Genomic DNA, 13,330 nt, shown 5'->3' on the forward strand with positions numbered 1-13,330 from the left:
CCTGGGTTAAGGAACCAGCCACACTTAGACGCCTTTAAAGGAAAATTTATTCAGCGAAGTTCCCATTGTTTGGCGATGGTCAACCTTTGCAGCGCCAATACTGCAGGGACTTAGGTTTGCTGCTAACAAGGCTAGGTGACCCTGCAGACAGAAGCAGGCGTTTCCCTTTGGAAGCTTGGATTCCGGTTTCTCAGGCGCTGCTTGCAAGACCCTGCTATTGCCCAGCATCTGTCCTCTGCCCCTACGCCTGTGTAGGAAGCGAGTATTTTAGCCTGAGAAGCAGGGCTCTTGCAACTCTGGAGGAGAGCTAATCCTGCAGCCCACGTTCATCCTGGGAAACCGCAAGGCGACCCTTGGCCACAGTGTAGTGGCGAAATTGCCGCCGGACAGGTCTTGCCTGCCGCGGTTTCCGTGAGTTCTCCACCGTTTTCGGGCTTAAATGGAGAGCGAGGAGAGCTGTCGGCTCTCACAGAACTCTGGCCTCCGCACTGTCTGCCATGCAACTGCACTCAAGACCACACGTCTCCTCCCGACCTGCTGAGAAACAGGCATCCGCGGAGGCCCTTGTTAACATTTCCTGGCGTGCAGAGTCCAAGGCGACACGCTGTCCTCTTCCTTGGAAACCTACGTTGCCACAGCTTGCCAAACGCTACCGAAGGCAGTCCTAACCAGTCTCGTGTGCTGCGCAACTTTGATTCGGTTACGAAAAGCCACCTGCATTGAGGTGAACACTCTGCTCAGCGTTCTTTCCGGGAGCTCACAATTGCCGCCTCTCTAGGTTAAGCAGGAAGTCGTAGTGAGGACCAACCTGAGCAAAGAGCACAATTCCTCACGTTACACTGGTAGTCGTCGAAAGAGGAATTGCCAACTACGCCTGGCTAAGGCCTTCCCTGGGTTAAGGAACCAGCCACACTTAGACGCCTTTAAAGGAAAATTTATTCAGCGAAGTTCCCATTGTTTGGCGATGGTCAACCTTTGCAGCGCCAATACTGCAGGGACTTAGGTTTGCTGCTAACAAGGCTAGGTGACCCTGCAGACAGAAGCAGGCGTTTCCCTTTGGAAGCTTGGATCCCGGTTTCCTAGGGGCTGCTTCCAAGGCCCTGCTATTGCCCAGCATCTGTCCTCTGCCCCTACGCCTGTGTAGGAAGCCAGTATTTTAGCCTGAGAGGCAGGGCTCTTGCATCTCTGGAGGAGAGCTAATCCTGCAGCCCACGTTCGTCCTGGGAAACCGCAAGGCGACCCTTGGCCTCAGTGTAGTGGCGAAATTGCGGCCGGACAGGTCTTGCCTGCCGCGGTTTCCGTGAGTTCTCCACCGTTTTCGGGCTTAAATGGAGAGCGAGGAGAGCTGTCGGCTCTCACAGAACTCTGGCCTCCGCACTGTTTGCCATGCAACTGCACTCAAGACCACACGTCTCCTCCCGACCTGCTGAGAAACAGGCATCCGCGTAGGCCCTTGTTAACATTTCCTGGCGTGCAGAGTCCAAGGCGATACGCTGTCCTCTTCCTTGGAAACCTACGTTGCCACAGCTTGCCAAACGCTACCGAAGGCAGTCCTAACCAGTCTCGTGTGCTGCGCAACTTTGATTCGGTTACGAAAAGCCACCTGCATAGCGGTGAACACTCTGCTCAGCGTTCTTTCCGGGAGCTCACAGTTGCTCCCTCTCTAGGTTAAGCAAGGTGTCGAGGTGAGGTCCAGACTGAGCAAAGAGCACAATTGCTCACTTTGCAGTGGTAGTCGTCCTAAGAGGCATTGCCTACTACGCCTTGCTAAGGTCTTCGTTCTGTTAGGGAAGTCGCCACACTTAGACGCCTGTAAAGGAGAATTTATTCAGCGAAGTTCCCAGTGTCTTGCGACGGTCTCCCTTCGCAGTGCCAATACAGCAGGGACTTAGGTTTGCTGCTAACTAGGCTAGGTGACCCTGCATACAGAAGCAGGCGTTTCCCTTTGGAAGCTTGGATCCCGGTTTCTCAGGGGCTGCTTGCAAGACCCTGCTATTGCCCAGCATCTGTCCTCTGCCCCTACGCCTGGGTAGGAAGCGAGTATTTTAGCCTGAGAAGCAGGGCTCTTGCAACTCTGGAGGAGAGCTAATCCTGCAGCCCACGTTCGTCCTGGGAAACCGCAAGGCGACCCTTGGCCTCAGAGTAGTGGCGAAATTGCCGCCGGACAGGTCTTTCCTGTTGCGGATTCCATAAGTTCGCCACCATTTTCGGGCTTAAATGGAGAGCGAGGAGAGCTGTCGGCTCTCACAGAACTCTGGCCTCTGCACTGTCTGCCATGCAACTGCACTCAAGACCACACGTCTCCTCCCGGCCTGCTGAGAAACAGGCCGCCGTGTAGGCCCTTCGTAACACTTCTTGGCCTGTAGACTCCAAGGCGACACACTGTCCTCTTCCTTGGAAATCTACGGTGCCCCAGCTTGCCAACGCTCACGAAGGCAGTCCGAGCCCGTCTCATGTGCTGGGCCACTTGCATTCAGTGAGGAAAAGCCACCTGCATTGAGGTGAACACTCTGCTCAGCGTTCTTTCCGGGAGCTCACAATTGCCGCCTCTCTAGGTTAAGCAGGAAGTCGTAGTGAGGACCAACCTGAGCAAAGAGCACAATTCCTCACGTTACACTGGTAGTCGTCGAAAGAGGAATTGCCAACTACGCCTGGCTAAGGCCTTCCCTGGGTTAAGGAACCAGCCACACTTAGACGCCTTTAAAGGAAAATTTATTCAGCGAAGTTCCCATTGTTTGGCGATGGTCAACCTTTGCAGCGCCAATACTGCAGGGACTTAGGTTTGCTGCTAACAAGGCTAGGTGACCCTGCAGACAGAAGCAGGCGTTTCCCTTTGGAAGCTTGGATCCCGGTTTCCTAGGGGCTGCTTCCAAGGCCCTGCTATTGCCCAGCATCTGTCCTCTGCCCCTACGCCTGGGTAGGAAGCGAGTATTTTAGCCTGAGAAGCAGGGCTCTTGCAACTCTGGAGGAGAGCTAAGCCTGCAGCCCACGTTCGTCCTGGGAAACCGCAAGGCGACCCTTGGCCTCAGAGTAGTGGCGAAATTGCCGCCGGACAGGTCTTGCCTGCCGCGGTTTCCATGAGTTCGCCACCGTTTTCGGGCTTAAATGGAGAGCGAGGAGAGCTGTCGGCTCTCACAGAACTCTGGCCTCCGCACTGTCTGCCATGCAACTGCACTCAAGACCACACGTCTGCTCCCGGCCTGCTGAGAAACAGTCCGCCGTGTAGGCCCTTCGTAACACTTCTTGGCCTGTAGACTCCAAGGCGACACACTGTCCTCTTCCGTGGAAAACTACGGTGCCCCAGCTTGCCAACGCTCACGAAGGCAGTCCGAGCCCGTCTCATGTGCTGGGCCACTTGCATTCAGTGAGGAAAAGCCACCTGCATTGAGGTGAACACTCTGCTCAGCGTTCTTTCCGGGAGCTCACAATTGCCGCCTCTCTAGGTTAAGCAGGAAGTCGTAGTGAGGACCAACCAGAGCAAAGAGCACAATTCCTCACGTTACACTGGTAGTCGTCGAAAGAGGAATTGCCAACTACGCCTGGCTAAGGCCTTCCCTGGGTTAAGGAACCAGCCACACTTAGACGCCTTTAAAGGAAAATTTATTCAGCGAAGTTCCCATTGTTTGGCGATGGTCAACCTTTGCAGCGCCAATACTGCAGGGACTTAGGTTTGCTGCTAACAAGGCTAGGTGACCCTGCAGACAGAAGCAGGCGTTTCCCTTTGGAAGCTTGGATCCCGGTTTCCTAGGGGCTGCTTCCAAGGCCCTGCTATTGCCCAGCATCTGTCCTCTGACCCTACGCCTGGGTAGGAAGTGAGTATTTTAGCCTGAGAAGCAGGGCTCTTGCATCTCTGGAGGAGAGCTAATCCTGCAGCCCACGTTCGTCCTGGGAAACCGCAAGGCGACCCTTGGCCTCAGTGTAGTGGCGAAATTGCCGCCGGACAGGTCTTGCCTGCCGCGGTTTCCGTGAGTTCTCCACCATTTTCGGGCTTAAATGGAGAGCGAGGAGAGCTGTCGGCTCTCACAGAACTCTGGCCTCCGCACTGTTTGCCATGCAACTGCACTCAAGACCACACGTCTCCTCCCGACCTGCTGAGAAACAGGTATCCGCGTAGGCCCTTGTTAACATTTCCTGGCGTGCAGAGTCCAAGGCGATACGCTGTCCTCTTCCTTGGAAACCTACGTTGCCACAGCTTGCCAAACGCTACCGAAGGCAGTCCTAACCAGTCTCGTGTGCTGCGCAACTTTGATTCGGTTACGAAAAGCCACCTGCATAGCGGTGAACACTCTGCTCAGCGTTCTTTCCGGGAGCTCACAGTTGCTCCCTCTCTAGGTTAAGCAAGGTGTCGAGGTGAGGTCCAGACTGAGCAAAGAGCACAATTGCTCACTTTGCAGTGGTAGTCGTCCTAAGAGGCATTGCCTACTACGCCTTGCTAAGGTCTTCGTTCTGTTAGGGAAGTCGCCACACTTAGACGCCTGTAAAGGAGAATTTATTCAGCGAAGTTCCCAGTGTCTTGCGACGGTCTCCCTTCGCAGTGCCAATACAGCAGGGACTTAGGTTTGCTGCTAACTAGGCTACGTGACCCTGCCTACAGAAGCAGGCGTTTCCCTTTGGAAGCTTGGATTCCGGTTTCTCAGGGGCTGCTTGCAAGACCCTGCTATTGCCCAGCATCTGTCCTCTGCCCCTACGCCTGTGTAGGAATCGAGTATTTTAGCCTGAGAAGCAGGACTCTTGCAACTCTGTAGGAGAGCTAATCCTGCAGCCCACGTTCGTCCTGGGAAACCGCAAGGCGACCTTTGGCCTCAGAGTAGTGGCGAAATTTCCGCCGGACAGGTCTTGCCTGCCGCGGTTTCCATGAGTTTGCCACCGTTATCGGGCTTAAATGGAGAGCGAGGAGAGCTGTCGGCTCTCACAGAACTCTGACCTCCGCACTGTCTGCCATGCAACTGCACTCAAGACCACACGTCTCCTCCCGGCCTGCTGAGAAACAGGCCACCGTGTAGGCCCTTCGTAACACTTCTTGGCCTGTAGACTCCAAGGCGACACACTGTCCTCTTCCTTGGAAATCTACGGTGCCCCAGCTTGCCAACGCTCACGAAGGCAGTCCGAGCCCGTCTCATGTGCTGGGCCACTTGCATTCAGTGAGGAAAAGCCACCTGCATTGAGGTGAACACTCTGCTCAGCGTTCTTTCCGGGAGCTCACAATTGCCGCCTCTTAGGTTAAGCAGGAAGTCGTAATGAGGACCAACTTGAGCAAAGAGCACAATTCCTCACGTTACACTGGTAATCGTCGAAAGAGGAATTGTCAACTACGCCTGGCTAAGGCCTTCCCTGGGTTAAGGAACCAGCCACACTTAGACGCCTTTAAAGGAAAATTTATTCAGCGAAGTTCCCATTGTTTGGCGATGGTCAACCTTTACAGCGCCAATACTGCACGGACTTAGGTTTGCTGCTAACAAGGCTAGGTGACCCTGCAGACAGAAGCAGGCGTTTCCCTTTGGAAGCTTGGATCCCAGTTTCCTAGGGGCTGCTTCCAAGGCCCTGCTATTGCCCAGCATCTGTCCTCTGCCCCTACGCCTGGGTAGGAAGCGTGTATTTTAGCCTGAGAAGCAGGGCAATTGCATCTCTGGAGGAGAGCTAATCCTGCAGCCCACGTTCGTCCTGGGAAACCGCAAGGCGACCCTTGGCCTCAGAGTAGTGGCGAAATTGCCACCAGACAGGTCTTGCCTGCCGCGGTTTCCATGAGTTCGCCACCGTTTTCGGGCTTAAATGGAGAGCGAGGAGAGCTGTCGGCTCTCACAGAACTCTGGCCTCCGCACTGTCTGCCATGCAACTGCACTCAAGACCACACGTCTCCTCCCAGCCTGCTGAGAAACAGGCCGCCGTGTAGGCCCTTCGTAACACTTCTTGGCCTGTAGAATCCAAGGCGACACACTGTCCTCTTCCTTGGAAAACTACGGTGCCACAGCTTGCCAACGCTCACGAAGGCAGTCTGAGCCCGTCTCGTGTGCTGGGCCACTTGCATTCAGTGAGGAAAAGCCACCTGCATTGAGGTGAACACTCTGCTCAGCGTTCTTTCCGGGAGCTCACAATTGCCGCCTCTCTAGGTTAAGCAGGAAGTCGTAGTGAGGACCAACCTGAGCAAAGAGCACAATTCCTCACGTTACACTGGTAGTCGTCGAAAGAGGAATTGCCAACTACGCCTGGCTAAGGCCTTCCCTGGGTTAAGGAACCAGCCACACTTAGACGCCTTTAAAGGAAAATTTATTCAGCGAAGTTCCCATTGTTTGGCGATGGTCAACCTTTGCAGCGCCAATACTGCAGGGACTTAGGTTTGTTGCTAACAAGGCTAGGTGACCCTGCAGACAGAAGCAGGCCTTTCCCTTTGGAAGCTTGGATCCCGGTTTCATAGGGGCTGCTTCCAAGGCCCTGCTATTGCCCAGCATCTGTCCTCTGCCCCTACGCCTGTGTAGGAAGCGAGTATTTTAGTCTGAGAAGAAGGGCTCTTGCATCTCTGGAGGAGAGCTAATCCTGCAGCCCACATTCGTCCTGGGAAACCGCAAGGCGACCCTTGGCCTCAGAGTAGTGGCGAAATTGCCGCCGAACAGGTCTTGCCTGCCGCGGTTTCCGTGAGTTCTCCACCGTTTTCGGGCTTAAATGGAGAGCGAGGAGAGCTGTCGGCTCTCACAGAACTCTGGCCTCCGCACTGTTTGCCATGCAACTGCACTCAAGACCACACGTCTCCTCCTGACCTGCTGAGAAACAGGCATCCGCGTAGGCCCTTGTTAACATTTCCTGGCGTGCAGAGTCCAAGGCGACACGCTGTCCTCTTCCGTGGAAACCTACGTTGCCACAGCTTGCCAAACGCTACCGAAGGCAGTCCTAACCAGTCTCGTGTGCTGCGCAACTTTGATTCGGTTTTGAAAAGCCACCTGCATCGCGGTGAACACTCTGCTCGGCGTTCTTTCCGGGAGCTCACAGTTGCTCCCTCTCTAGGTTAAGCAAGGTGTCGACGTGAGGTCCAGACTGAGCAAAGAGCACAATTGCTCACTTTGCAGTGGTAGTCGTCCTAAGAGGCATTGCCTACTACACCTTGCTAAGGTCTTCGTTCTGTTAGGGAAGTCGCCACACTTAGATGCCTGTAAAGGAGAATTTATTCAGCGAAGTTCCCAGTGTCTTGCGACGGTCTCCCTTCGCAGTGCCAATACAGCAGGGACTTAGGTTTGCTGCTAACTAGGCTAGGTGACCCTGCAGACAGAAGCAGGCGTTTCCCTTTGGAAGCTTGGATCCCGGTTTCTCAGGGGCTGCTTGCAAGACCCTGCTATTGCCCAGCATCTGTCCTCTGCCCCTACGCCTGGGTAGGAAGCGAGTATTTTAGCCTGAGAAGCAGGGCTCTTGCAACTCTGGAGGAGAGCTAATCCTGCAGCCCACGTTCGTCCTGGGAAACCGCAAGGCGACCCTTGGCCTCAGAGTAGTGGTGAAATTGCCGCCGGACAGGTCTTGCCTGCCGCGGTTTCCATGAGTTCGCCACCGATTTCGGGCTTAAATGGAGAGTGAGGAGAGCTGTCGGCTCTCACAGAACTCTGGCCTCCGCACTGTCTGCCATGCAACTGCACTCAATACCACACGTCTCCTCCCGGCCTGCTGAGAAACAGGCATCCTCGTAGGCCCTTTTTAACATTTCCTGGCGTGCAGAGTCCAAGGCCACACGCTGTCCTCTTCCTTCGAAACCTACGTTGCCACAGCTTGCCAAACGCTACCGAAGGCAGTCCTAACCAGTCTCGTGTGCTGCGCAACTTTGATTCGGTTACGAAAAGCCACCTGCATTGCGGTGAACACTCTGCTCAGTGTTCTTTCCGGGAGCTCACAGTTGCTCCCTCTCTAGGTTAAGCAAGGTGTCGAGGTGAGGTCCAGACTGAGCAAAGAGCACAATTGCTCACTTTACTGTGGTAGTCGTCCTAAGAGACATTGCCTACTACGCCTTGCTAAGGTCTTCGTTCTGTTAGGGACGTCGCCACACTTAGACGCCTGTAAAGGAGAATTTATTCAGCGAAGTTCCCAGTGTCTTGCGACGGTCTCCCTTCGCAGTGCCAATACAGCAGGGACTTAGGTTTGCTGCTAACTAGGCTAGGTGACCCTGCATACAGAAGCAGGCGTTTCCCTTTGGAAGCTTGGATCCCGGTTTCTCAGGCGCTGCTTGCATGACCCTGCTATTGCCCAGCATCTGTCCTCTGCCCCTACGCCTGGGTAGGAAGCGAGTATTTTAGCCTGAGAAGCAGGGCTCTTGCAACTCTGGAGGAGAGCTAATCCTGCAGCCCACGTTCATCCTGGGAAACCGCAAGGCGACCCTTGGCCTCAGAGTAGTGGCGAAATTTCCGCCGGACAGGTCTTGCCTGCCGCGGTTTCCATGAGTTTGCCACCGGTATCGGGCTTAAATGGAGAGCGAGGAGAGCTGTCGGCTCTCACAGAACTCTGACCTCCGCACTGTCTGCCATTCAACTGCACTCAAGACCACACGTCTCCTCCCGGCCTGCTGAGAAACAGGCCGCCGTGTAGGCCCTTCGTAACACTTCTTGGCCTGTAGACTCCAAGGCGACACACTGTCCTCTTCCTTGGAAATCTACGGTGCCCCAGCTTGCCAACGCTCACAAAGGCAGTCCGAGCCCGTCTCATGTGCTGGGCCACTTGCATTCAGTGAGGGAAAGCCACCTGCATTGAGGTGAACACTCTGCTCAGCGTTCTTTCCGGGAGCTCACAATTGCCGCCTCTTAGGTTAAGCAGGAAGTCGTAATGAGGACCAACCTGAGCAAAGAGCACAATTCCTCACATTACACTGGTAATCGTCGAAAGAGGAATTGTCAACTACGCCTGGCTAAGGCCTTCCCTGGGTTAAGGAACCAGCCACACTTAGACGCCTTTAAAGGAAAATTTATTCAGCGAAGTTCCCATTGTTTGGCGATGGTCAACCTTTGCAGCGCCAATACTGCAAGGACTTAGGATTGCTGCTAACAAGGCTAGGTGACCCTGCAGACAGAAGCAGGCGTTTCCCTTTGGAAGCTTGGATCCCAGTTTCCTAGGGGCTGCTTCCAAGGCCCTGCTATTGCCCAGCATCTGTCCTCTGCCCCTACACCTCGGTAGGAAGCGTGAATTTTAGCCTGAGAAGCAGGGCTCTTGCATCTCTGGAGGAGAGCTAATCCTGCAGCCCACGTTCGTCCTGGGAAACCGCAAGGCGACCCTTGGCCTCAGTGTAGTGGCGAAATTGCCACCAGACAGGTCTTGCCTGCCGCAGTTTCCATGAGTTCTCCACCGTTTTCGGGCTTAAATGGAGAGCGAGGAGAGCTGTCGGCTCTCACAGAACTCTGGCCTCCGCACTGTCTGCCATGCAACTGCACTCAAGACCACACGTCTCCTCCCGTCTGCTGAGAAACAGGCTGCCGTGTAGCCCCTTCGTAATACTTCTTGGCCTGTAGACTCCAAGGAGACACACTGTCCTCTTCCTTGGAACACTACGGTTCCGCAGCTTGCCAACGCTCACGAAGGCAGTCCAAGCCTGTCTCATGTGCTGGGCCACTTGCATTCAGTGAGGAAAAGCCACCTGCATTGATGTGAACACTCTGCTCAGCGTTCTTTCCGGGAGCTCACAATTGCCGCCTCTCTAGGTTAAGCAGAAAGTCGTAGTGAGGACCAACCTGAGGAAAGAGCACAATTCCTCATGTTACACTGGTAGTCGTCGAAAGAGGAATTGCCAACTACGCCTGCCTAAGGCCTTCCCTGGGTTAAGGAACCAGCCACACTTAGACGCCTTTAAAGGAAAATTTATTCAGCGAAGTTCCCATTGTTTGGCGATGGTCAACTTTTGCAGCGCCAATACTGCAGGGACTTAGGTTTGCTGCTAACAAGGCTAGGTGACCCTGCAGACAGAAGCAGGCGTTTCCCTTTGGAAGCTTGGATCCCGGTTTCCTAGGGGCTGCTTCCAAGGCCCTGCTATTGCCCAGCATCTGTCCTCTGCCCCTACACCTCGGTAGGAAGCGTGAATTTTAGCCTGAGAAGCAGGGCTCTTGCATCTCTGGAGGAGAGCTAATCCTGCAGCCCACGTTCATCCTGGGAAACCGCAAGGTGACCCTTAGCCTCAGTGTAGTGGCGAAATTGCCGCTGGACAGATCTTTCCTGTTGCGGTTTCCGTGAGTTCTCCACCGTTTTCGGGCTTAAATGGAGAGCGAGGAGAGCTGTCGGCTCTCACAGAACTCTGGCCTCCGTACTGTCTGCCATGCAACTGCACTGAAGACCACACGTCTCCTCCCGACCTGCTGAGAAACAGGCATCCGCGTAGGCCCTTGTTAACATTTCCTGGCGTGCAGAGTCCAAGGCGACACGCTGTCCTCTTCCTTGGAAACCTACGTTACCACAGCTTGCCAAACGCTACCGAAGGCAGTCATAACCAGTATCGTGTGCTGCGCAACTTTGATTCGGTTACGAAAAGCCACCTGCATTGAGGTGAACACTCTGCTCAGCGTTCTTTCCGGGAGCTCACCATTGCTCCCTCTCTAGGTTAAGCAAGGTGTCGAGGTGAGGTCCAGACTGAGCAAAGAGCACAATTGCTCACTTTGCAGTGGTAGTCGTCCTAAGAGGCATTGCCTACTACGCCTTGCTAAGGTCTTCGTTCTGTTAGGGACGTCGCCACACTTAGACGCCTGTAAAGGAGAATTTATTCAGCGAAGTTCCCAGTGTCTTGCGACGGTCTCCCTTCGCAGTGCCAATACAGCAGGGACTTAGGTTTGCTGCTAACTAGGCTAGGTGACCCTGCATAAAGAAGCAGGCGTTTCCCTTTGGAAGCTTGGATCCCGGTTTCTCAGGGGCTGCTTGCAAGACCCTGCTATTGCCCAGCATTGGTCCTCTGCCCCTACGCCTGGGTAGGAAGCGAGTATTTTAGCCTGAGAAGCAGGGCTCTTGCAACTCTGGAGGAGAGCTAATCCTGCAGCCCACGTTCGTCCTGGGAAACTGCAAGGCGACCCTTGGCCTCAGAGTAGGGGCGAAATTGCCGCCGGACAGGTCTTGCCTGCCACGGTTTCCATGAGTTCGCCACCGTTTTCGGGCTTAAATGGAGAGCGAGGGGAGCTGTCGGCTCTCACAGAACTCTGACCTCCGCACTGTCTGCCATGCAACTGCACTCAAGACCACACGTCTCCTCCCGGCCTGCTGAGAAACAGGCTGATGTGTAGGCCCTTTGTAACACTTCTTGGCCTGTAGACTCCAAGGCGACACACTGTCCACTTCCTTGGAAAACTACGGTGCTCCAGCTTGCCAACGCTCACAAAGGCATTCCGAGCCCGTCTCATGTGCTGGGCCACTTGCATTCAGTGAGGAAAAGCCACCTGCATTGAGGTGAACACTCTGCTCAGCGTTCTTTCCGGGAGCTCACAATAACCGCCTCTCTAGGTTAAGCAGGAAGTCGTAGTGAGGACCAACCTGAGCAAAGAGCACAATTCCTCACGTTACACTGGTAGTCGTCGAAAGAGGAATTGTCAACTACGCCTGGCTAAGGCCTTCCCTGGGTTAAGGAACCAGCCACACTTAGACGCCTTTAAAGGAAAATTTATTCAGCGAAGTTCCCATTGTTTGGCGATTGTCAACCTTTGCAGCGCCAATACTGCAGGGACTTAGGTTTGCTGCTAACAAGGCTAGGTGACCCTGCAGACAGAAGCAGGCGTTTCCCTTTGGAAGCTTGGATCCCAGTTTCCTAGGGGCTGCTTCCAAGGCCCTGCTATTGCCCAGCATCTGTCCTCTGCCCCTACGCCTGGGTAGGAAGCGTGTATTTTAGCCTGAGAAGCAGGGCTCTTGCATCTCTGGAGGAGAGCTAATCCTGCAGCCCACGTTCGTCCTGGGAAACCGCAAGGCGACCCTTGGCCTCAGAGTAGTGGCGAAATTGCCACCAGACAGGTCTTGCCTGCCGCAGTTTCCATGAGTTCTCCACCGTTTTCGGGCTTAAATGGAGAGCGAGGAGAGCTGTCGGCTCTCACAGAACTCTGGCCTCCGCACTGTCTGCCATGCAACTGCACTCAAGACCACACGTCTCCTCCCGCCTGCTGAGAAACAGGCTGCCGTGTAGCCCCTTCGTAACACTTCTTGGCCTGTAGACTCCAAGGAGACACACTGTCCTCTTCCTTGGAAAACTACGGTTCCGCAGCTTGCCAACGCTCACGAAGGCAGTCCGAGCCCGTCTCATGTGCAGGGCCACTTGCATTCAGTGAGGAATAGCCACCTGCATTGAGGTGAACACTCTGCTCAGCGTTCTTTCCGGGAGCTCACATTTGCCGCCTCTCTAGGTTAAGCAGAAAGTCATAGTGAGGACCAACCTGAGGAAAGAGCACAATTCCTCATGTTACACTGGTAGTCGTCGAAAGAGGAATTGCCAACTACGCCTGCCTAAGGCCTTCCCTGGGTTAAGGAACCAGCCACACTTAGACGCCTTTAAAGGAAAATTTATTCAGCGAAGTTCCCATTGTTTGGCGATGGTCAACTTTTGCAGCGCCAATACTGCAGGGACTTAGGTTTGCTGCTAACAAGGCTAGGTGACCCTGCAGACAGAAGCAGGCGTTTCCCTTTGGAAGCTTGGATCCCGGTTTCCTAAGGGCTGCTTCCAAGGCCCTGCTATTGCCCAGCATCTGTCCTCTGCCCCTACACCTCGGTAGGAAGCGTGAATTTTAGCCTGAGAAGCAGGGCGCTTGCATCTCTGGAGGAGAGCTAATCCTGCAGCCCACGTTCATCCTGGGAAACCACAAGGTGACCCTTAGCCTCAGTGTAGTGGCGAAATTGCCGCCGGACAGATCTTGCCTGTTGCGGTTTCTGTGAGTTCTCCACCGTTTTCAGGCTTAAATGGAGAGCTAGGAGAGATGTCGGCTCTCACAGAACTCTGGCCTCCGCACTGTCTGCCATGCAACTGCACTCAAGACCACACGTCTCCTCCCGACCTGCTGAGAAACAGGCATCCGCGTAGGCCCTTGTTTACATTTCCTGGCGTGCAGAGTCCAAGGCGACACGATGTCCTCTTCCTTGGAAACCTACGTTACCACAGCTTACCAAACGCTACCGAAGGCAGTCATAACCAGTATCATGTGCTGCGCAACTTTGATTCGGTTACGAAAAGCCACCTGCATTGAGGTGAACACTCTGCTCAGCGTTCTTTCCGGGAGCTCACCGTTGCTCCCTCTCTAGTTTAAGCAAGGTGTCGAGGTGAGGTCCAGACTGAGCCAAGAGCACAATTGCTCACTTTGCAGTGGTAGTTGTCCTAAGAGGCATTGCCTACTACGCCTTGCTAAGGTCTTCGTTCTGT

This window comes from Leucopleurus acutus (assembly GCF_964270905.1).
Source record: "Leucopleurus acutus genome assembly, chromosome: 6".
In the NCBI taxonomy this organism is placed as follows: Eukaryota; Metazoa; Chordata; class Mammalia; order Artiodactyla; family Delphinidae; genus Leucopleurus; species Leucopleurus acutus.